Source organism: Pterocles gutturalis, unplaced genomic scaffold (genome assembly GCF_000699245.1).
Source record: "Pterocles gutturalis isolate BGI_N339 unplaced genomic scaffold, ASM69924v1 scaffold1530, whole genome shotgun sequence".
In the NCBI taxonomy this organism is placed as follows: Eukaryota; Metazoa; Chordata; class Aves; order Pterocliformes; family Pteroclidae; genus Pterocles; species Pterocles gutturalis.
The window spans coordinates 4,517-4,739 of record NW_010145463.1 but is presented as its reverse complement, the minus strand read 5'-3'; the positions used below and the strand labels follow the sequence as shown (position 1 = coordinate 4,739).

The 223-nt window shown below is 64.6% G+C and overlaps 1 protein-coding gene across 1 annotated transcript in view; it reads left to right on the top strand.

Annotated features, from left to right (window-relative positions):
* MED24 (mediator complex subunit 24) overlaps nucleotides 1-223 on the top strand; it is a gene marked incomplete at both ends in the record, with an annotated part of 3,413 nt that overhangs the window by 237 nt on the left and 2,953 nt on the right. The gene's annotated exons all lie outside the window — the stretch shown is intronic.

Sequence of the window (223 nt, the reverse complement as noted above, 5' to 3'; positions counted from 1 at the left end):
CCCCCGCGGCCCCCGCAGCCACCAGTGCCTTTCACCCGCTGTAGGGAGAATTCCATCCCCTCGGGGTCCGTCAGCGGCAGGCGATGGAGCAGGGCTGGCTGCAGCCTTCCTGAGAGCTTTGTGCTCCCTTTACTGTACTGTGGTGTCGGCCGGAGCGCTGCCTCCGCACCCACTCCGGGCTGCTCTGATCTCATGGGATTTTTCCCAGCATTGTCCCTCTGGT